This window comes from Stegostoma tigrinum, chromosome 2, assembly GCF_030684315.1.
Source record: "Stegostoma tigrinum isolate sSteTig4 chromosome 2, sSteTig4.hap1, whole genome shotgun sequence".
Lineage (NCBI taxonomy): Eukaryota > Metazoa > Chordata > Chondrichthyes > Orectolobiformes > Stegostomatidae > Stegostoma > Stegostoma tigrinum.
In genome coordinates, this window is record NC_081355.1 from 125,993,244 (window position 1) to 126,018,499 (window position 25,256).

The following is a 25,256-nucleotide window of genomic DNA, read 5'->3' on the forward strand; positions in this document are numbered from 1 at the left end:
CATAGCGGGCACATTGCAAACTCCACACAATCACATGAGGCAGTTCCTTAGCACTGTGAGGCACCAGTGCTGACCACTGAGTCACTGTGCTAGCCCAAAACTGAAGACAAACAATTACGGCTCATCTGAGATTTGACCCCAAGACCCCTCACATGTCTGCAATGTAAAATCCCCAAAGTGAGAATCATGCTCCTAGAACAAAGAGCCATGGCCTACCCTTAGACCAATGAGGAGTACATCAGGCTAATAGAACAGAACGTAGAATATAGTGTTACAGCTCCAGAGAAGGTACAGAGAAAGATCAACTCTAATATATGAGAATCTATTCATTGTTCATAAATGAAATTTGAGAAAAGTGTTATTGTTAACATTAGAGATAAATTTAATTTGGGAATCGTGCTGTGGGAGATTTAAAAGATATTGGTTTAGATATTAAGCAAAATAGGATAACTCCAAATCAACAGTCTGATTACTCTTATCACGTCAGCATCAAGAGGATGAAAAGATAAACTATTCATGAAGTCTGACTTGTCAGTTGAACTGTTTATGTATCAGTTCAGATGAGGCAGCCATTTTGATTATATTAAAGATAGGTATTCTAATGAAACACCTTTAAGTAGTGGATGTTTTGGGGGAAAATAAATATTGCACAGGTTAAATCAGGATAAATGAATTCTTCAATTCCCATGCTTACATGACCAAAAGAGCCTGAAATGAATTGTTGTTCTCAATTCTTCACTTCTTAATCTTCCTGATGGCTATTGAAATGCAGTTGGCTTCACAACTATCCTGATGGGTGAAAACGGGAAATATCCTTTAACTTGGAAAATTAAGGAAATAAAAAAAGGTTGTTAGAAGTTCTTAGCTTGCTGAGGCACTGCTTCTTGTTGATTTTCTTTATTTAATATTTTAAATGAGAATTGTAGACTATGCATAATGAGCTGGTATACTTATTGAATGTTATGTACTTTACTGTTCCATTGTGGGATAATGTACACTGTGAAACATCTGAATGGGAGAAGGTTATGTTGCTGTCTTGAAACAATCCACAGAGGAATAAAATCTCTAAAATTAAGTAGATGATGCATGTCATGAATTGATGGCTTGCTTTACACGTGTGAAGAAATTTTTAGAGTCCTAAAGGAGGGCTGAGTCAAAACACAATGTTTTAGACAGGACATATTTGTCTTTGGCTTATTTTTGTTTTGAAACTTTGTTGGCTCACATAAAATTTACCTTTTATTTAAAGAGAGAATATGGCTGTTGCTTGTAATAATTGTACTTAACCATTTGCAGATTGTGGGCAGTAACTGGCAATTTACTTCATGCCCCTGTAAATAGATACTCAAATCGTAATTGCTGAATGAGGAACTACTTGTATGTAATGTACAACAATCCTGTTAGAGGTTTTTAATACTTAAAGAAATCTAAGTATCACATGAGTAACTGATAGAACAATACCACAAGGTTTTGTGTTTTCTACAACTGCAAACGTTATTGCATATATAAATAATTAAGCAAAGGTAGTACAATTAACATTAAAGTTTGTAACTACCTGTGCTATGGAATCAATTCCGTATGTCATTTCCTCCCAAGTGTTCCTATGAAGAGTTCGAGAACCTTGATGGTTCATTCACTTATTTAGAGACCAACCCAAAGGTATGCCACAGTTCTACAGTATTCATTTTAACTCTCCTTGGCGTTCCAACTATTCCTTGAGGAAATATACTTTCAATGGGTATCCTTCAATTAGCTTTTGATTGTAATTAACTCCCAGCTAGTTTGAATTGTATTCACTTCTGATGCGTGTCAGTTCCTCAACCAACTGTTTCTATTTATTTACATTTCATTCTTAAATTCTTAAAAGAAGTTATATTCTCAAACATGCATATTATGCACTAAATATTCACAACATTTATAGAAATGTGCAAAGATTAGCTTCAATTCTATTCATCAACACCTGGCTTTCTAAAATATAACAGCACTGACACCAAGTCAATGTTCCACACTGAATGGCATCATGTCTACTCTGCATGTCTTTAATGTACTAATGTGGACCCAGCACAATTCACCTCGCAAATCTGCATGGACACATCAACTTCAATGTGGAACATTATGGGGTCCCAATTTTACCCTGAAGCTTATTATGAGAGAATGTTTTCACTGAACTTTTATGGAAGATAATGCCTCTTACGAAGAAGTTAGTGCAATTGCAGGAATGAAATGAGTTAAGACCACTACGCCAGTACCTGAAACGTTAACTCTATTTTTCTCTTCATGCTTGGCCTGCTGAGTATAGTCATAGAGCCATAGAGCTGTACAGCATGGAAACAGATGTTTCAGCTCAACTCATCCATGCTGACAGGTATCCTAAATAAATCTAGTCCCATTTGCCAGCATTTGGCCCATATCTCTCTTAAGCCAATGCTATTCATGTACCCATCCAGGTGACTTTTAAATGTTGTAATTGTACCAGCCTCCACCACTTCCTCTGGCAGATCTTTCCATACACGCACAACCCTCTGCGTGAAAAAGTTGCCCCTTAAGTCCCTTTTAAATCTTTTCCCTCTCACTTTAAACCTATATCCTATAGTTTCAGACTCCCCCACCCCAGGAAAATACTTTGTCTATTCACCCTGACCTTGCTCCTCAGGATTTTGTAAACCTCTGTAAGGCCACCCCACAGCCTCTGATTCTGCAGGAAGAATAGCCCCATCCTATTCAGCCTCTTCCTGGAACAGAAACCCTCCACACCTGGCAACATCCATGTAAATCTTTTTTGAACCCTTTCAAGTTTCACAACAGCCTTCCTATAGCAGGGAAGCCAGAATTGAACATATTATTCCAAAAGTGACCTAACCACTGTCCTATATGACCACAAGATAGCCTCCAAAACTTCTACACACAATGGACTGACCAATAAATGCAAGTGTACCAAATGTTTTCTTTACTATAGTGGGACTCCACTTTCAAGGAACTATGAAATGCACTCTAAGGCGTCTTTGTTCAGCAACACACTCTAGACCTTACCATTAAGTGTGTAAGTCCTGCCCTGATTTGCCTTTCCAAAATGCAGCATCTCACATTTATCTGAATTAAACTCCAACTTTGGCCCACTGGCCCAACCAATCAAGATCCCATTTACTCTGAGGTAACCTTTTTCAGTGTCCACTACACTCCCAATTTCAGAGTATTTCAAACTTTGTTAGTTTTTATTTCAGGTTTTCAACATCCATAGTATTTTGCTTCTATTATGCAATGTGCACTGGTGCTGTTTGTAAAGGAGCCAATTCATATTTCTTATGAGTTGCATGACGATACAGACTTTGTTGCTGACTCGAGGTGGGTACACCAGTCACAAGGATCATTGTGATAAAAGGAAGGTAGTCTGCATTGTCTGGGGAAGTCTAACATCTAAACAGGTGAGATCAAAAGTCACATGACACCAGGATATGGTCCAATAGGTTTACTTGAAATCACAAGCTTTTGGAGCGCAGCCAATTCATCGGGTGAAGCTAGCATCATGTCACTTTTGACCTTACCCACCCCAGTCCAGCATTGGGAACTCCACGTCATCTAAATAGATGATGCATATTATTCACGAGTAATGCACTGGAGCACGAGAATTGATCTAATATATGCAGCAGGCAGAGGGAATTGTTTTAACTGCAATTTAAATTGTTGAAGTTCCGTGATTGCATTTGAAACGTGTGTAGCCTACACACATGAGCAATGAAATGTGGCCTTTGTACTTGAATTTACCCTTTTACTCTAGCCTTCATGTCTCATATTAACGGTGAAATTTCTCATTTATATGGCTTCTGATTCCTTCTTACAGTAAGACATATGAGATACTTGTCAATCAGTGATGTGTGAATGCTACCATTTAAGGAAATGAGTCGGTGATCTCATGCCATGGACAGAAACCACTTCCTGTTATACTTTATGTCGTGAAAAGTTCTGTGACATAAAGACATTCGGTGTTTTCCAGCTGTGCAAGCACTTACTAAGTAAATTATACTGCAACTTTCTTAGGAGTTCCACTTAGTTTTCTGGAATGGTTGTGACAATACTAATTCTTACCATGTGGTTAAATAGCAGCATTTAAGCAGATTCCTTCGGCAGACTGCAAAGTTCAGGCCAGCTTTCCATTTTGTTCTGTCTGTATTTTCATCACTCTGGAACATTTACATTTTCAGCTGCAAATCCTTTAGTGTCACTTCCTTCTGCATTTTCACCAGATCTCTAATGCTGGGGGAAAATCTGCAGAAACTGAGGAAGGGAAACCATTGCTCCTGACCCCTGCCCATTTCGCAATCATCTTACGTTCCACCAAAATGTCAGCAAGTGCCCATCCAAAAACAGGAGGAGTGATTGGAATTTTGCAAGCTCCTGAACGGTGTGGGCAATAGTGACTCAGTCTGTTACATGCGGTAAGAATAGAAAAATGTGAGATTCTCGATGAGAAAAATAACTCTGCTTTTCCACCCAATGTTTTAAAACAAAATGGGAATCTTGCTGCTGAGCAGTGAGAGGTCTATTTTCATGCATTAGCATTTAATCATTACCTATTCTCACCTCCCTTAGAAGCAGTGTGGTGTTTTCCCAAACAGTGGAGATAAACTAGACAGCAACAATTCCTCCCGACCTGAAAAGCTGAGAGGATAGCTAGTATTGCAGCTCACAACATCCACTCTGGGGAAGAACCAAAAGAACTGCGGATGCTGTAAATCAGGAACAAAAACAAAGTTGCTGGAAGAGCTCAGCAGGTCTGGCAGCATCTGCGGAGGAGAAAAAGGAGTTAACGTTTCAGGTCCAGGTTCTGAGGAATGGTTACCGGACCCGAAACGTTAACTCCTTTTTCTCCTCCACAGCTGCTGCCGGACCTGTTGAGCTTTTCCAGCAACTTTGTTTTTGTCCACACTGGGTATCCAGCTTGCCTCAAAATCCCTGAAAACTTCCAACGCCAGTTGCACTCTCCATCCTTGGAGATAGGCATCAGCAAAGCAGCAGCCTCACCACACCCCCAGGGAACATTGGGACTCACTTTTAATACTGTTCTGCACTTTGATATCGTACTTTGGATTTCACTAACACCTTAAATTGTGGAGCTGGTGTGAGGCTGTTTTGCTCATCATGACCAGCACCCATCTCATGCATCAGAACAGGGGGAACTTCAGAGCTCTTAGCTTCTTTCCTTAGCACTCACTTTGTGCTTGCTCAGATAGTCACAGTGTCTCAAGCTTGCCTTGTTACACAGAGTGAGGCTGAGGTAGCAGAGGGAAAGAGAGAATGGTGGCACTTATCTTTGCAGAGTCCAAAAGATCATTTCATTTCTTGTAGTACTGCTGGATGTTTCTACCACATTTCAGACTAGGATGGCAGTTTTGGCATAGTGCACAGCTGAGGTTTCAATATGGTGGCTGTGGTGTGGATGCCAGAAGATCCTAGAACCTGCAAGCATTCTGTCATAGCTAGTGTGTGAGAGGGGCCATTAGGGCGAGGTAAATACTTAATGAAGTGAGCAGTAAAAAATTTTATGAGATAAATCACACAACTCCCCAGATTGACACTGACCTGACTTTTGGTCAAATGCAGCTCAATGTGTTAAAATGAAGTGGCAACAAAATCCCATTTTCCATCATTACAGACTTATTTAGACTGGATGCCAATGATAACAGGACTCAGCATTGCTTAGTCCAATGCAGGATTGGCACTGAATCAAAGTAAGAGTTACATTTACATGGGTCATTCCAAGATCTCAGAATGTCCCAAAGCATGTTATAACCAATGAATTTCTGTAAGGCATTCAACAAGGTACAAAAATAAAGATGCTGGAAAAGCTCAGCAGCAACTGAGGAAGGGTCACCGGACCCGAAACGTTAACTCTGTTTTCTCCACACACAGATGCTGCCAGACCTGCTGAGCTTTTCCAGCAACTTTGTTTTTGTTCCTGATTTACAACATCTGCAGTTCTTTTGGTTTTTATTCAACAAGGTACCTCATGGTAGACTGGTTAGCAAGGTTAGATCACATGGAATACAGGGAGAACTAGACATGTGGATACAGAACTGGTTCAAAGGTAGAAGACAGAGAGTGGTGCAGGAGCTTTGTTTAACAGACTGATGGCCTGTGACCAGCAGAGTGCCACAAGAATCAGTAATGGGTCCACTGCTTTATATAAATGTTTTGGATGTGAACATGGAAGGTATGGTTAGTAACTTTACAGATGACACCAAAATTGGAGGTGTAGTGGACAGCGAAGAAGTGCAACAAGATCTTGATCAGATGGGCCAATGGGCTGAGGAGTGGCAGATGGAGTTTCATTTAGATAAATGTGAGGTGCTGCATTTTGGAAAGACAAATCAGGGCAGTACTTATACACTGAGATAACAAGGAGTAGAGCTGGATGAACACAGCAGGCCAAGCAGCATCAGATGAGCAGGAAGGCTGACCATTCAGAAGAAGCGTCTAGGCCCAAAACGTCAACCTTCCTGCTCCTCTGATGCTGCTTGGCCTGCTGTGTTCATCCAGATCTACACTCTGTTATCTCAGATTCTTCAGCTTCTGCAGGTCCTACTATCTCAGGACTTATACACTTAATGGTTAGTTCTTGGGACCGATTCTGAACAAAGAGATCTCGGAGTGCAGTTTCATCGTTCCTCAAAAGTGGAGTGCCAGGTAGACAGGATAGTGTAGAAGAAGTTTGGTATGTTTGCCTTCATTGGTCAGTGCATTGAGTACAGGAGTTGGGAGATCATGTTGCGGCCATACAAAACATTGGTTAGGCCCCTATTGGAATTCTGCATTCAATTCTGGTCCCCCTGCTATAGGAGAGATGTGAAACTTGAAAGAATTCAGAAAAGATTGCCTGGGTTGGGGGGTTTGAGCTACAGGGAGACGCTGAATAGGCTGGGGCCATTTTCCCTGGAGCATCGGAGGCTGAGGGATGGCATTATAGAGGTTTATAAAATTATGAGGGGCATGGATAGGGTACATAGGCAAGGTTGGGGGCAGGGGGAGTCCAAAACCAGAGGGTGTAGGTCTAAAGTGAGAGGGGAAAGATTTAAAAGGACTTAAGGGGTAACTTTTTCACGCAGTGAATGGTGCGTATTTGGAATGATCTGCCAGAGTAAGTGGTGGAGGCTGGTACAATTACAACATTTCAAAGGCATCTGGATGGGTACGTGAATAGGAAGGGTTTAGAGGGAAATGGGCTCAATGCTGGCAAATGAGATTAGATTCACGTACGATATCTGGTCAGCTTGGGCAAGTTAGACAGAGGTGTCTGCTTCCGAGCTACATATCTCAATGACTCTGAACACTTTTCAGATGTGATCATTGTTGTGATGTAGAAATGATAGCAACCAATTTGCATAAAGAAAACTCTCACAAACGCCTGCAGTGTAATGATCATTATTAAGTTATAATCACATTGATTCACAGATAACCATTAACAAGTTTAATCACTCAGCTCTTTGCAGAAACAATTTGCTGAGTCTTCAGAGATTCAGGTCTGAGTACCTATAAAGGTCTTATAGGTTCAAAGAGGGAGTGCAGCCTGAGTCAAATCCATGGCACCACAGATTGCTTAGCTTTACTGGGCAGGCACAGGGATTGGGAAGGGGGTAGGGTTTGGGGGGTGGTGGTAGGTGCAAAAACTGGAAGATCCATCGTGATTTAGTGACTCAGTAGTTAGGGGAACAGATAAGTGTTTCAGTGGCCATGGGCACAAATCGAGATTGGTGCGTTGTATTCATAGTACAAGTTTAAAGATGTGACAGGGTGGCTGCAGGGCACTCTGAGAGGGGAGGCTGGGCAGACAGTGGTTGTGGTCCACTTTGGTAGCATTACTATAGGTAGAAAGAGGGATGTGGTCTTCCCGTCGGAGTTTTAGGAACTAAGTAGGATATTAGCAAGTGAGACCTCCAACTTAGTAATTCTGGATTCCTCCCACTACCATTTGCATGCAAGTGCTGAAATAGAATGATAAAGCAGATGAATGCATACCTAGAAAGATAGTGCTTGAGGGAGGGTTTCAGTCCTTTGGGACATTGGGACCAGTTGATGGAGATTGTACCTGTCTTGGCGAGAGACTATGCACCTAACTAGAACAACAAATGTGTTCCTTCCTGGATTATCAGTGAAGGCTGAGTCTAACCCAATAGGTTTGTAGGAACCAGACAACATCCAAGAGGAATAACACTTGCACAGAATAGTAGTAATTTTCCAGGATCCATAGATTCTGGAAAAATCCCAGAGGATTGGAAAAGGGCCAATATAACATCTCTAAAATGCAAGGAAGACAAAGAACAGGATCATTTAGCTCAGCATCTGATATTGGGAAAATGTTTGAGCCTATTTTAAAGAATGTAATTGCAGAGCAGTTAGAAATGCATAACATGACCAACAGAGTAGGTTCTATTCCCGCTGGGACATCCTGGTCCACTCCTGGTACTTCTCTTGCAATTGCAGAAGTTATAGTGCCTGCCCACTTACTTCCTCCCTGCTCACTATCCAAGGTCCCAGATACACCTTCCAGGTGAAGCAGAGATTTCCGTGCACTTCAGTCAATCTACACTACTGTATTTGCTGTTCACAATGAGGTCTCCCCTGCATTGAGGAAATAAAATACAGGCTGAGTGCCTGCTTTACAGAACACCAACATTCTGTCCATTAAAAATCGTCCTGAGCTTCCAGTTGCCCACCACTTCAACACACCACTGTGTTCTCTGGGCAACATCACTGTCTCAGACTTGTTGCAGTGGTCCAGTGAAGCTCAGAGCAAGCTAGAAAAAGAGCACATCATTTCTCCTCATCTCACTCCTAGCCCTCTTGCTGATAATCTTGAAATTGTGACCCCTAGTTCCTGACATAACAAGTGGATGCAGGATATCCTTCTGCTATATAAAACTTTAGTTAGGCCACAGCTGGATTATTATGTGAAGTTCTGGTTGCCACACTACAGGAAGGCTTTAGAGATAGTGCAAAAGAGGTTTACCAGGACGTTGTCTGGCTTGGAGTGTAATATCTCTAAGGAAAGGTTGGATAAACTTGGAATGTTTTTGCTAGAGCATTGGAGAATGACGGACGAATTTGTAGAAGTATATAAAATTATGTGAGTCATTGATAAGATGGAAAGTCAGAATATTTTCCCAAGTTGGAAATGTCAATTACTCAGGGCAAATGTTTAAGATGAAAGTGAGAAAGCATAAAGGAGATGTGCAAGGCAAAATGTTTACACAGAAGGTGGTAAGTGCCTGGAACATGCTGCCAGGGGAGGTGGTAGAAGCTGATAAGGAAGCAATGTTTAAGAGGCACTTAGACAACACATAAACAGGCAGTAAATAGAGGGATATGGACTATGTGCAGGCAGATGGGATTTCTTCAGAATAGTATCATGGTTGGCACAGAAATGCTAGGCCAAAAGGCCTGCTCCTGCATTGTGCTGTTCTATGTTTCTTTACCTTGTCAAAATTGTTCATAATTTTGAACACCACAAATTCTAAATGGAGTTGAGAGAGCAATTCAAAAGGTTACTGAGTCTTAAGATAATAAAATGTGAGGCTGGATGAACACAGCAGGGCAAGCAGCATCTCAGGAGCACAAAAGCTGACGTTTCGGGCCTAGACCCTTCATCAGAGAGGGGGATGGGGAGAGGGAACTGGAATAAATAGGGAGAGAGGGGGAGGCGGATCGAAGATGGAGAGTAAAGAAGATAGGTGGAGAGAGTATAGGTGGGGAGGTAGGAAGGGGATAGGTCAGTCCAGGGAAGACGGACAGGTCAAGGAGGTGGGATGAGGTTAGTAGGTAGATGGGGGTGCGGCTTGGTGTGGGAGGAAGGGATGGGTGAGAGGAAGAACCGGTTAGGGAGGCAGAGACAGGTTGGACTGGTTTTGGGATACAGTGGGTGGGGGGGAAGAGCTGGGCTGGTTGTGTGGTGCAGTGGGGGGAGGGGACGAACTGGGCTGGTTTAGGGATGCAGTAGGGGAAGGGGAGATTTTGAAACTGGTGAAGTCCACATTGATACCATATGGCTGCAGGGTTCCCAGGTGGAATATGAGTTGCTGTTCCTGCAACCTTCGGGTGGCATCATTGTTGCAGTGCAGGAGGCCCATGATGGACATGTCATCTAGAGAATGGGAGGGAGAGTGGAAATGGTTTGCGACTGGGAGGTGCAGTTGTTTGTTGCGAACTGAGCGGAGGTGTTCTGCAAAGCGGTCCCCAAGCCTCTGCTTGGTTTCCCCAATGTAGAGGAAGCCGCACCGGGTACAGTGGATGCAGTATATACCACATTGGCAGTTGTGCAGGTGAACCTCTGCTTAATGTGCAATGTCATCTTGGGGCCTGGGATAGGGGTGAGGGACGAGGTGTGGGGGCAAGTGTAGCATTTCCTGTGGTTGCAGGGGAAGGTGCCGGGTGTGGTGGGGTTGGAGGGCAGTGTGGAGCGAACAAGGAGTCACGGAGAGAGTGGTCTCTCCGGAAAGCAGACAGGGGTGGGGATGGAAAAATGTCTTGGGTGGTGGGGTCGGATTGTAAATGGCGGAAGTGTCGGAGGATGATGCGTTGTATGCGGAGGTTGGTAGGGTGGTGTGTGAGAACGAGGGGGATCCTCTTAGGCCGGTTGTGGCGGGGGCGGGGTGTCTGGGATGTGTTGCGGGAAATACGGGAGACGCGGTCAAGGGCATTCTCGATGACTGTGGGGGGAAGGTTGCGGTCCTTAAAGAACTTGGACATCTGGGATGTGCGGGAGTGGAATGTCTTATCGTGGGAGCAGATGCGGCGGAGGCGGAGGAATTGGGAATAGGGGATGGAATTTTTGCAGGAGGGTGGGTGGGAGGAGGTGTATTCTAGGTAGCTGTGAGAGTCGGTGGGCTTGAAATGGACATCAGTTACAAGCTGGTTGCCTGAGATGGAGACTGAGAGGTCCAGGAAGGTGAGGGATGTGCTGCAGACGGCCCAGGTGAACTGAAGGTTGGGGTGGAAGGTGTTGGTGAAGTGGATGAACTTTTCGAGCTCCTCTGGGGAGCAAGAGGTGGCGCGGATACAGTCATCAATGTACCGGAGGAAGAGGTGGGGTTTGGGGCCTGTGTAGGTGCGGAAGAGGGACTGTTCCACGTAACCTACAAAGAGGCAGGCATAGCTGGGGCCCATGCAGGTGCCCATGGCCACCCCCTTAGTCTGTAGGAAGTGGGAGGAGTCAAAAGAGAAGTTGTTGAGTGTGAGGACGAGTTCAGCTAGGCGGATGAGAGTGTCGGTGGAGGGGGACTAGTCGGGCCTGCGGAACAGGAAGATGCAGAGGGCCTTGAGGCCATCTCCATGCGGAATGCAGGTGTATAGGGACTGGACGTCCATGGTGCATATGAGGTGTTGGGGGCCAGGGAATTGGAAGTCCTGGAAGAGGTGGAGGGCGTGGGTGGTGTCACGGACGTAGGTGGGGAGTTCCTGGACCAAAGGGGAGAAAATGGAGTCCAGATAGTTGGAGATGAGTTCGGTGGGGCAGGAGCAGGCTGAGACGATGGGTCGACCAGGGCAGGCAGGTTTGTGGATTTTGGGAAGGAGATAGAAACGGGCCGTGCGGGGTTGGGGAACAATGAGGTTGGAGGCTGTGGGTGGGAGGTCCCCTGAGGTGATGAGGTCGTGAATGGCGTTGGAGATGATGGTTTGGTGCTCGGGTGTGGGGTCATGATCGAGGGGGCGGTAGGAGGTGGTGTCGGAGAGTTGGCGTCTGGCCTCGGCGATGTAGAGGTCAGTGCACCATACTACCACTGCGCCACCCTTGTCTGCGGGTTTGATGGTGAGGTTGGGGTTGGAGCGGAGGGAGCGGAGGGCTGTCCGTTCTGCGGGGGAGAGGTTGGAGTGGATGAGAGGGGTGGAGAGGTTGAGGCGGTTAATGTCTCGACGGCAGTTGGAGATGAAGAGGTCGAGGGAGGGTAGGAGGCCTGGGGGTGGTGTCCAGGAGGAGGACTTGTGTTGGAAGCGGGTGAAGGGGCCAGTGGAAGGAGGGTTAGGTTCCCGGTTGAAGAAGTAGGCATGGAGGCGAAGACGGCGGAAAATCTGCTCTATGTCCAACCGTGACTGGTATTCGTTGATGTGTGGTTGTAGGGGGACAAAGGTGAGCCCCTTACTAAGGGCTGACCATTCGTCCTCAGTCAGTGGGAGGTCTGGGGGGGTGGTGAAGATGCGGCAGGGCTCAGTGTGGCTGTCTTCTCTGGGGTTGCTGCCCTCCACCTCTTCCAGGACTTCCAATTCCCTGGCCCCCAACACCTCATATTCACCATGGACGTCCAGTCCCTATACACCTGCATTCCGCATGGAGATGGCCTCAAGGCCCTCCGCATCTTCCTGTCCCGCAGGCCCGACCAGTTCCCCTCCACCGACACTCTCATCCGCCTAGCTGAACGCGTCCTCACACTCAACAACTTCTCTTTTGACTCCTCCCACTTCCTACAGACTAAGGGGGTGGCCATGGGCACCTGCATGGGCCCCAGCTATGCCTGCCTCTTTGTAGGTTACGTGGAACAGTCCCTCTTCCGCACCTACACAGGCCCCAAACCCCACCTCTTCCTCCGGTACATTGATGACTGTATCGGCGCCGCCTCTTGCTCCCCAGAGGAGCTCGAACAGTTCATCCACTTCACCAACACCTTCCACCCCAACCTTCAGTTCACCTGCGCCATCTCCAGCACATCCCTCACCTTCCTGGACCTCTCAGTCTCCATCTCAGGCAACCAGCTTGTAACTGATGTCCATTTCAAGCCCACCGACTCCCACAGCTACCTAGAATACACCTCCTCCCACCCACCCTCCTGCAAAAATTCCATCCCCTATTCCCAATTCCTCCGCCTCTGCCGCATCTGCTCCCACGATAAGACATTCCACTCCCGCACATCCCAGATGTCCAAGTTCTTTAAGGACCGCAACTTTCCCCCCACAGTCATCGAGAACGCCCTTGACCGCGTCTCCTGTATTTCCCGCAACACATCCCTCACACCCCGCCCCCGCCACAACCGGCCTAAGAGGATCCCCCTCGTTCTCACACACCACCCTACCAACCTCCGGATACAACGCATCATCCTCCGACACTTCCGCCATTTACAATCCGACCCCACCACCCAAGACATTTTTCCATCCCCACCCCTGTCTTCTTTCCAGAGAGACCACTCTCTCCGTGACTCCCTTGTTCGCTCCACACTGCCCTCCAACCCCACCACACCCGGCACCTTCCCCTGCAACCGCAGGAAATGCTACACTTGCCCCCGCACCTCCTCCCTCACCCCTATCCCAGGCCCCAAGATGACATTGCACATTAAGCAGAGGTTCACCTGCACATCTGCCAATGTGGTATATACTGCATCCACTGTACCCGGTGCGGCTTCCTCTACATTGGGGAAACCAAGCAGAGGCTTGGGGACCGCTTTGCAGAACACCTCCGCTCAGTTCGCAACAAACAACTGCACCTCCCAGTCGCAAACCATTTCCACTCTCCCTCCCATTCTCTAGATGACATGTCCATCATGGGCCTCCTTCACTGCCACAATGATGCCACCCGAAGGTTGCAGGAACAGCAATTCATATTCCACCTGGGAACCCTGCAGCCATATGGTATCAATGTGGACTTCACCAGTTTCAAAATCTCCCCTTCCCCTACTGCATCCCTAAACCAGCCCAGTTCGTCCCCTCCCCCCACTGCACCACACAACCAGCCCAGCTCTTCCCCCCCCACCCACTGCATCCCAAAACCAGTCCAACCTGTCTCTGCCTCCCTAACCGGTTCTTCCTCTCACCCATCCCTTTCTCCCACCCCAAGCCGCACCCCCATCTACCTACTAACCTCATCCCACCTCCTTGACCTGTCCGTCTTCCCTGGGCTGACCTATCCCCTCCCTACCTCCCCACCTCTACTCTCTCCACCTATCTTCTTTACTCTCCATCTTCGGTCCGCCTCCCCCTCTCTCCCTATTTATTCCAGTTCCCTCTCCCCATCCCCCTCTCTGATGAAGGGTCTAGGCCCGAAACGTCAGCTTTTGTGCTCCTGAGATGCTGCTTGGCCTGCTGCGTTCATCCAGCCTCACATTTTATTATCTTGGAATTCTCCAGCATCTGCAGTTCCCATTATCCTAGGTTACTGAGTCTTGTTCAATTCTCGGACCATTGCACGTAAACAAGCTACTCAGAGTTCATAATGTTCAACATAATGATTACAAAAGAATGTAATTCAATAAAAGCAGACATTTTCAGTCAATCCATTTCAAATGTCAGTTGACAATTTCTGGCTGATTGGGTGTATGTCTCTCCTTCTCTTCTGTTGACTGCTTCTGCCTTTTATTCTTCCTGAGTGCAAACTGCGAGGAGTTATGGCTAACTGCTCCTTGTTATCTAACACACCCTGAGCAAGCTAAGGGCATCCTGAACTCCAACCAGTTTGACAATGTATGCGATCTAACTCAGACTAGCTCGGAAGTGTGTGGCCAAATGATGATTGGTTTCTTTAAAAGTGATCGTCATCCAGTAAATATCACTTTTTATTATCCCGGCTAATAAGTTCTTAGCTAAAGTAGAAGCTTTAGGAATCAAGGACAAATGACTGACGTGGTTGGGAAATTAGTTGAATGACAGGTGACAGAAAGTAGGAATAATGGGTAAGCACTCAAATTAGCAGGATGTGAACTGTGGTGTTAAGGCCTCAATTATTCACAGTAACAACTTGGATAATGACACAGAAAGTCATATGCCCAAATTTGCTGATGACAAATGCTAGGTGGTATCGTTGTATAAAATTACAAAGGGATACTGATAGACTAGGTGAATGGGAAAAATTGTGGTAGATAGAGTTCAATGCAAACAAGTGTGTTGTCATCCATTTTGAACAAAAAAGAGGACCATCATGGTACTTTCTAAATGGTATACCCAAAGAGGTTTCAGGGGTTCAGCTGCATTTGTCTTTAAAATGTCATGAACAGATGCAAAATAATAGTCAAGAAAGCTAATGGAATGCTTTATATTTAGAGGGCTAGAGGACAATGATGCAGAAAGTGTACTGCAGTTATACAAAATACTAGTTAGATCACTTAAGAAAGATATATTGGCCTTGGAGGGAATACAACGTAGGTTTACCAGAATAATACCTGGAATTCAGGGGTTAAGTTACGAAGAGACGTTGTACAAGTTAGGCCTGTTTTCTCTAGGTTTCAGAAGGTTAAGGGGTGATCTAGTCAAAGTCGTCGAGTTATTAACAGGAAAACACAAGGTGAATAATGAATCACTATTGCCACTAGTTGGAAATTCTAGAACTAGGGGTGCAGTTTGAGAATTAGATTCAGGCTGTTCAGGAGAGATGTTTTCAGAAGCACTTCTACACAGAAAGGGTGGCCAAGGTTTGGAACTTGATTCCACAATTGACAGTTGATGTTGGATCAGTTGTTAATTTTAAGTGTGAAATGGTTATTTCTTTTTGTTAAGCAAAGACATTAAGGGATGTAAGCCAAAGGCCGGTATATGCAGTTAGGCCACAGATCAGCCATGATCTCATTGAATGGCAGGATAGGCTCACAGGGCTGAATGTCCTGTTCCTGTTCCTACATTCCTATGTCACCTGACTTGTCCTCTGAGATGTCAGTCATTGTTTTGGATCTTCTCTTTAATTACAGCCTGATGCTTTCAGTTCAGGAACTTTCTAACAACATCCCAAGCACTGAGGCACTGTCAATTGGCTATATGATGCTGGCCACAGTGCCCACACAGCTGACACAAGACTTCCAAAATAAACTTGCTATTCACTCACAAGGAATAACCGAAGGAGACAGCATTAGCTTTATAGATTTCTACTAAGATTATGAGGCACCATCAGAGTAATTCGTGTGTCGGTTAAGATTATGTACTGTCACACCCTTGTGATTAACATCATGCGAATGTCCCAACTGATACATCTAAGTATTCTGGAAAATCCCAAAGCCAGTTGATATCTTTTGGGTAAAGGAACCACCCGTGACTTCACAATAACTGCTGAATGCCTGAAACAGTAGAAACACTTGAAAAAGACCATAATGGCTTCCTTCGTTCTCCAAATGAAATAGGAGACACAAGGCAAAAGCACACCCTTTCGTTATTTTGAAGAATGTAAAGTCGGAAGCAGCAAAATATTATTGCAAAATATATAAATTTCAGCACACTACATAATTCTCAAAATATCCACACAAACCCATTATATATCAGTCTGTTACATACATTTAAGTTGCAAAATTATACAGATTTAAAACATAGTTGTGCCTTAAGTAAGCATTTATTACCCTGGGCTTACATTAGCTTGGGTCATAAAAAACAGTCCCTCAACATTAAAGCTATGACCCTACTTTGACCTGGCCATTTGACCATTTTTACTTACAGAAAATGTTTTACGCTAATCGCAATTAAAATGAACATTATTTAAATCATTACTTCCTTAATCATACTAAAATGATTAAAAGAAAACACTCCAAACTTGCAGGCTTTCCTGACATACATGGACAGGCACACGTTTTGCATTCATTAGTACATCATGAATACTCACGAACACCTCAACCTGAAGGAATTATTTTTACAGGAGCAACCTTCTAAGCCAAAACGAAGAAACACAGGGGTTCACAACTCTAACTATGTAGCTGAGACATGTACTTGGCAGTGTAGACAACTCCTCCAAGCTCATGTGACTACAAACTTCTTCAGTTACTTGGCTCCTTCATAACCAATGTGTTTTTTTTTGCACCAATCTCTTACAGTGTTAGAGTGAAGCCTCTCCACGTTGATTGGCTCAGCCTCTGGCTTGTTGTTGTCAAATGCTTATTGTTAGTGGCGAAGTGTCACCAAACCAACAAACCTGCCTGAGCAAGGCAGCCACTCTAGAACGTCTGACCAATGCAAGAAAGCAGGGCTTATTTCGCAAAGGGATCCACTCAAACAGTTGTCTTTTGTGAGTGTGTCGCTGTTCCACGTAAGCCTTCATTGAAAAGCTATCAGATGTGCTCTCTGGTGTGATGAAAGGTTCAGAAATGGCGCTAATGGTGCAAGAACTGTCAAGTGTTTTCTGTTTTCCTCTATTAAGGAAAAATCATGGCAGAAATGTGTGAGGCTGTGCCACTGTGGTGCCAATAATGCTATGCTGTTAGCTGCATGGAAGTGACGGGCATTGACTAGACATGATCTGATGGAGATGCCTGGCACCCATCCTCCTGTGTGTCAGTCCTGTGTAGAGACAGCTTTATAATGCCAACTCACACTCATAGGAACATGGAGCACTGAGCAGTGGTACACCCTGGCAGCAGGTCATTCATCCTGTTATGGCACTGGAGTCAGGTTTTCCTGACTGCCCACAGTCTCTGTCCGCTCTGCCACCTGACCAGGCCAGATTCATCAGTTAGGATGGTGTATTGTTGGCATCCCGAGGGAAAAGAGCTTCCCTTTTCTCCTGGCCTGTAGCCTTCAGGAGAACATTGATGGAGGCAATGCTAAGGTACTATGCTACTTTTGCCTGGTCCATTATATCTCCAGCAGTGGGGAGGAGATGAGCAAAGGGTGAACAATGGTTTCCCAGATTGATTCCTGGAATGACAGGTCTGAAGAATGAAGAGAGTCCGATCAGTTAGGACATTATTCACTGGAGTTCAGAAGAATGAGGGTCAATTTCATAGAAACCTGTAAAATTCGAATAGGTTGAGACAGGGTTAATGCAAGATAGATGTTCATAATGACCAAAGAGTCCAGAACTAGGAATCACAGTCTAAGGATATGGGGTTGGCCATTTAGGATGGAAATGAGGAGAAATGTCTTCACCCAGAGAGTGGTGAGCCTGTGGAATTACCTGCCATAGAAAGTGGTTGAAACAAGAACATTGAGTGCTATCAAGAAGAAGTTAGATATAGTTTTTCGAGCTAAATGGATCAAAGGGTATAGGGAACATGAAAATGTAGCTGAATTGGAGTGGCACCTCATAATTTCGTAGCAAAACAGAGCAGTAAGTGGGTCAGAAAACTATTGCATACAATGAATGTGTGTGGAGATGCTATCCCTGCCGCGTGTGGGAATTGATGAAGATACAAATATGCAAAGATTCAAATTAGCAACAAAAGTAAGCTATTCAGCCCTTTAAACCTTTTTGACCCTTCAGTATGGTCATAGCTGATCTGATTTTAACCTCAAATTATCTTTCTACCTACCCCAAACGCTTCTGATCACCTTGTTTATTACAAACCTGTCCACCTGAAAATATTCAAGGGCTGTGCTTCCACCATCTTTTAAGGAAAGGCATTCCAAAGACTTATTGTTCTCCAAGAAAAAAGTCATCTCGTCTTTGTTTGAAATGAGTGAGCCCCAATTCTAAAACAGTAACCTCTTGTTCTAGATTCTCTCTACATCTACCCTACCAAGACCCCTCAGGGTCTTAAGCATTTCAATAAAGACACCTCTTATTCTTCTGAGCTCCAGCAGATATAAGCCTAGCCATTTCAACCGTTGTTCATAAGAGGTCACTGCAATTCCAGCTATTAGTCCAGTGCATTTGTTGCGAGAGGTTTCAAGTACAGGAGCAGGGATGTTTTGCTGCAGTTATACAGGGCCTTGGTGAGGCCTTACCTAAAAGATTGTGTGCAGTTTTGGTCTCCTTTTCTGAGAAAGGATGCTCTTGCTCTTGAGAGAGTGCAACAAAGTTTTACCAGGCTGATTCCAGGGATGGCGGGTCTGACACATGAGTTTGGGGTTGTTTTCGCTAGAGTTCAGACAAATGAAGGGGGACAATCATAGAGACCCATTAAATTCGATTAGGACTGGAAAGGGTAGTTGCAGGAAGGATGTTCCTGATGGTGGGTGTGTCCAGAACCAGGGGTCACAGCGTGGGGGGTTTCAGATAGATGATTTAGGACAGAGATGATGAGCCATTTTTTTAATACAAAAGAGTGGTAAGCCTGTGAAATTCATTACTGCAAGGAGTGGTTCATGCCAAAACATTGAACGTATTCAAGAGGCAGTTAGATATAGCACTTGGGGTGAACGGGATCAAAAGTTATGGGGAAAAAGCAAGATGAAGCAAAGAGTTGGATGATCAGCCATGATCGGGAAGAATGGCAGAACAGACTCGAGGGGCTGAAAGGCCTCCTCCTGCTCCTATCTTCTATATTTCCATGTTATATTTCTCTGCTTTCACATCCTTCCTTAAATAAGAAGACATATTTCATGTACAGTGCAATATGTTTCACTGTACCAAGGTACGTGTGGCAATAATAAATCAAATTTCAAAAATTAGAAATGTGCCCTGCATACCTGAATCATAAACTCTATACTTTGGTATTCAGTTCCTCATGTATATTCAATTATCTTTCCAGATACTTGTTGTGTCTGCATGCTAGATTTTTGCAATTCACGCACAGACATCCAGACATGTCTGCAGCTCAGAGTGTTACAGTCTCTCACCATTTAGATCAAATGACTTTTTCTACTTTTTCTGCCAAAATGAACAATTTCACATTTTCCCACGTCATACTCGACTTGCTACGTCTTTGCCCACTCACTTAACCAATCCATATCGTTTTGTAGCCTCTTCGTGTCTCTTCACAGCTTGCATGCTTACCTACCTTTGTATAAAAGATCATCTGTGAGAAAGTAACAAAGTCACTCAAGTCCTACTTTAATCTACAAATAAATCATTGTTTAGCAGGCTTAATGTAATATGTGTAATTGGGCATTTTGGGAAATTATTTGTATTTTTCTCTTTGATATGTGCAGATTTGCAGAGATTGCATGTCAAGTTGAAAGTAGAGCCTCAAAGGACAAATCATGGATAGAATTGTTGCTAGTGAAGTATTGCCTATCAACTTGTGGTCGTGAGAAGATTTAACATTGATGAAGCCAACTTAACTGAGCAGACACACTGAGGTCAGGAAAAAAATCAATCGGTGATTCTCAATGACAATAGAGTCATAGAGATGTAAACCACAGAAACAGTTTCTCTGGTCCAACTCATCCTTGCCGACCAGATATCCTAAATTTAATCTAGGCCCCTTTGCCAGCATTTGGCCCCATCCCTCTAACCCCTTCCTATTCATGTACCCATCCAAATGCCTTTCAAATGTTATAATTGTACCAGCCTCCACCACTTCCACTGGCAGCTCATTCCATACACGCACTACCCGCTGCTTGAAAAAGTTGCCCCTTAGGTCCCTTTCAAATCTTACCCCCTCACCTTGAACCTATGCTCTCTAGTAATGGACTCCAGTTCCCTAGGAAAAAGACCTTGAGTATTCATCAGGAGAAGCAGCTCTCAAAAATAACTGAGTCAGTGGAGTGTGTGGATTAAAAACGGAGTGACAGCCATAGGAAAACATGTGAAGTAACAGAGGGTGCACGAGCTTCACAATTAACGTTATCATTGAGGCGTGCAAAAACATAGGCGTTATAATCATCCTGACAAAGAGACTCAAAAACCATTTGTACAAGAAGTTTCACTTCCAAGAGTGGCAAAAAGAAGACTTAAAAATTTTAAACTAAAAGAGATTTCCTCCAAGGATGATAAAATAGAAGGTAACTATGATCTGGGAAGATGCCTTCTTGAAGCATAACCTCCATTCTTTTGTATTCAGTTCCTCTTGTCAAGCAACCATTATAAAACTGCTAATGTGCTAGGAGATGGAAACAAGGCATTATTTAAGTTAGACACAGTTACAGAAATGTGCTTCTTTCAGATATTGAAATATTGGTGGAGAAAAATTCCCTTCAGACATAGAGTCATAGAGTCATCGAGCCCTATAGCACAGAGACAGGCCATTTGGTCCAAACTGGTCCATGCCAATCAAAATGTCCATCCACACTGAGCCCATTTCCTGCACTTACAGGGGAAGCAATGGCCTAGTGGTATTATCAGTAGACTATTAATCCTGAGACCCAAATGATGTTCTGAGGACTCAGGCTCAAATTCTGCCACGGCAGATGGTGGAATTTGAATTCAATAAAAATATCTAGATTTAAGAATCAAATGGTGACCGTGAATCCATTGTCAATTGTAGGAAAAACCCATATGGTTCACAAATGCCCTTTAGAGAGGGAAACTGGCATCCTTTCCTGGTCTGGCCCACATGTGACTCCAAACCCACAGCAATGTGGATGATTCTTCACTGCCTCTGGGCAATTAGGGATGGGCAACAAATGCTGTCTAGCCAGTGATACCCACATCCTGTGAACGAATAAAGACAAAAACTAGGTCCATATCCTTCTCAACCTTTTCTATCCGTGTAGTTGTCCAAACGCCATTTAAATGTTGTAAATGTACCAGCCTCAACCACTTCTGCCAGTAGCTCATTCCAAGTGCGTATCACCCTCTGTGTAAAAAGCTGCCCTACAGGTTCCCATGTATTCTTTCCCCTCTTACTCTAATCTGATGCCCTCTAGTCCTTGATTCCCCAACCCTGGGAAAAAGATTGAGAGCATTCACCCTATCCATGCCTCTCATGATCTTATACATTTCTATAAGATCCCTCCTCAGTGTCCTACACTCAAAAGGAAAAAGTCATAGCTTGTCCAACCTCTCCCTTTAACTCAGTCCCTTAATTCCAGGCAACATCTTTGTCAACCTCTTCTGCACTCCTTCCAGTTTATAAACATCCTTCCTGTTGCAAGGTGACTAAAACTGAATGCAATACTCCAAGTGCAGCCTCACCAACATCCTGTACAACTTTATCATAACTTCCCAACTTCAGTACTCAAAGCCCTGACAGATGGAGGCCAGTGTGCCAGAAGCCTTCTTCACTGCCCTGTCCACCTGTGACTCTACTTTCAGAGAATATTGCACCTGATCTCCAATGTCCTTCTGTTCCACTACACTCCTTAAGGCTTTACTATTCACTATGAAACTCCTACTTTGATTTGACTTTCCAAAATGCAACACCTCACACTTATCAATATTAAACCCCATTTGCCATTTCTTAGCCCACTTCCCCAGCTGATCAAAATGCTGTTGCAATTTCTGGTAACCTTCCTCACTGTCCACGATACTATTATTTTATTGTCATCTGCACTCTTACTAACAATGCCCTGTACATTCAAATCATTGATATAGATAACAAACATCAATGGGTCCAGCACCAATACCTGAGGCACACCACTAGTCACAGGCCTCCAGTCCAACAAGCATCCTCACACTATTACCTTTTGCCTCCTACCATCAAGCCAATTCTGTAACCAATTTTCCAGCTCTCCCTGGATTCCATGTGATCGAACCTTTCAGATCAGCCCTCCATGTGAAACCTTATCAAAGGCCTTACTGAAATCGATATAGACTACATCTACCATCCTGTGTTCATCAACTTTCCTGGTCACTTCATCAAAGAACTCTAACAAATTTGTGAGGCATGATCCCGCAGGCATAAAGCCATGCTGGCTACTCCTAATCAAGCCTTGTCTTTCTAAATTCATGTATATCTTATCCCTCAGAATTTTGTCAAGTAACTTACAGATGTTAAGTTTCCTGGTCTGTAATTCCCAGGCTTTACTTTGTAGCACTTCTTGAATAAGGGCACAACATTGTTACCCTCTAGTCTTCCGGGACCTCGCCCATGGTTAACAATGATAAAAATATAGCAGCCAGGCCCGCCCGCAATTTCTTCCCTAGCCTCTCGCAGGGTTTTTGCTTATATCTGACCAGGGCCAGGATATTTATCCATCTTCATGCATTCTAATACTTCCAATACCTCCTCTACTGTGGTAGGGACTGTCCCCAATATACCACCATTAAATTCCCTAAGTTCCCAAGTCTTCATGTCTTTCTCCACGGTAAATGCAGAGGAGAAGTATTAATTGAGGACCTCGGCCATCTCTAGCAGTTCCACAGATATATGGCCACTTAGGTCTTTGAGGGATCCTTTTCTCTCTCCAGTTATTCTTTTTCCTTTAACATACTTAAAGAATCTCTTTGGACATCAGCCATGAAAGTACATGGGCCAGGAGGTATTGAACTCAGGTTCAAAGGACAATTGAATGCTACAAGACGGACCACCTGGACTCAACCAAAGCACCAGAAGTGACAACAACAAACACAGCCCTGTCAATCCTATAAAGTCCTCCTTATTAACATCTGGGGTCTAGTGCCAAAATTGGAAGAGCTCTCTCACAAACTAGTCATGCAACAGCTGGAATTAGTAATTTTCATAGAAGTGTATCTTACAATGTCCCGGACAACACCATCACCATGACTGACCTCCACCAACCATGACCATCTTTCTATGTGCTAGGTATGACATCAACCAGCCAGAAAGTTTCTCCTGATTCCCATTAAATCCAATTTTGCTAGAGCTTCTGCTACTACATTCAAGTCAAATACATGCTTGATGTTCAATTCAATTACTCTCATCATGTGGTGTTGTAACTTTATTGGACAGCTTGACTAGGGATGTGGCAGGTTCTGCAGCACACATCTTAATTTCTATTACTGGAGTGTTTTTAGGGCCCATAGCCTTTGAAGTATCGAGTGCATCCAACCATTTCTTGATATCATGCAGAGTGATTTGAATTGGCTAAAGACTGGTGTCTGTAATGCTGGCAACTTTTGGAGGATAGTAAGATGAACCATCTACATGCCGGCTCATTGAATATTATTGCAAATGTTTAGCACTATTATGCTGTGCTCCCCAATTATTGAGAATGGGGCTACTTGTGGAGTCTTCCCCTCCAAGGAATTATTTAAACCCCTGCCACCATTGACAACTGGATGTGGCAGAGTTCAGAACTGATTCATTGGTTGTGGAATTGCTTAGCTCTGCTTGTGCTGTTTAGTGTATGAGTATTCCTGTGTTGTAGCTTCACCAGGTGAATATCTCATTTTTAGGAATGCCCAGACCGACTCCTGGCATGCCCTCCTCCAGTCTCCATTGAACCAGGATTGACCCCTGGCTTGATTGTTATGGTTGAATTGGGGATATGACAGGTCATGATGTTCTAGATTATATACTACTAATGACCAAAAGCTCTTCACGGATGCCCAGTCTTGAGTTGCTAGATCTGTTTGAAATCTTTATCATTTAGCACAGTAATAGTGCCACGCTACACCGTGGGAGTAGGGAGGAAAGTGCCTCAATGTGAAGGCAGGACTTCATCTCCACAAGGACTGTACACTAGTCTCTTACTGATCCAGCTTTGGACAGAAGTACCAGCAGTTGACAGATAGGTGACAGTGAGTTCAATTATACTCTCCCTCTTGTTGTTTCTTTCAGAATTTGCCTCAGGATCTGTCTAGAAACATTGACTTTCAGAACTCAACTAACTCTATCAGTGGTACAGATACTAAGCCATTCATAGTGGTGGACTTTGAAAGCCCTCCACCCAGAGTGCATTTGCCATCCTTAGTGCTTCCTACAAGTGGTTTTGACACGGAAGAGCATTAACTCATCTGCCAAGGGGCAGTATGTGGTAATCAACAGCTGGATTCCTTGTCCATGTTTGACCCGATGCCATGAGACCTCATGGGGCGCAGAATCAATGTTGATGGCTCTCAAGAACTATATACCACTGTGCTACAATCTCTGCTGGGTCTGTGCTGCCAGTGGAGCAGGACATATCCATGGAGTTCCTCAGGGTAGTATCCCAGACCCAACCATTTTCAACTGTTTCATCAAAGACCTTCCCTTATAAGGTCAGAAGTGGGGATGTTCCCTGCTGATTATGCATTTTCACTCCTCACACATTGAAACAGCCCGTGTCCTAATACAGCAAGACCTGGACAACACTCAGGTTTAAATTGACAGATGGCAAGTAACATTTGTGCCACAACAGTGCCATAGAACAGCTACTTCCAATAAGTATGAATCTAACCATTAAGCCAAGACATTCAATGACACTATCATCCCTACTATCGACATTCTGGGAGTTAGCATTTATCAGAAACTAAACTGGAACCACTATATAAACACAATGGCTACAAGAGCAGATTAGGGCATAGGAATCCTGCAGCAAATAACCCACCTGCTGACTCACCAAAGTCGATCCACTATCTACAGGGCACAAGGCAGGAGTGTGTTGGAATAATCTCCACTTGCCTGAATGAGTGCAGCTCCAACACACTCCAGAAGTTGACATTCCCCAGGACAAAGCAGCTGATTTCTGGTAGAAAGATGTGTGATAATGCCCTGCTGTCTGCTGGTATACCTCAAAGACCAGCACCAGGTCACTTATGGTTTGTGATATACATAAACAATATAGAGGAGAACTTCAGGGGAATGATAAGGAAGTTTGTAGATAGTACA